Here is a 200-nt window from a genome sequence, read left to right on the forward strand (position 1 = left end):
GCGCGTGCATGGTTGGCAGTGTGTGCGGTTCACTCGCGGTTCGCCCATCCGCCTACGTGGGATCAACAAGTGTGCGTGCGCGCGTCACGTCACACGCCGCTATTTATTATCATTTTTTTTTCTCTCTTATTCCCTCGTTTTGCGAAATTCTGACGGCTTTTCAGTGTTTCCGACCTGCAAGCTATAATTATAGAAGAGGG

The sequence above is a fragment of the Penaeus monodon genome, chromosome 22 (assembly GCF_015228065.2).
Source record: "Penaeus monodon isolate SGIC_2016 chromosome 22, NSTDA_Pmon_1, whole genome shotgun sequence".
NCBI lineage: Eukaryota > Metazoa > Arthropoda > Malacostraca > Decapoda > Penaeidae > Penaeus > Penaeus monodon.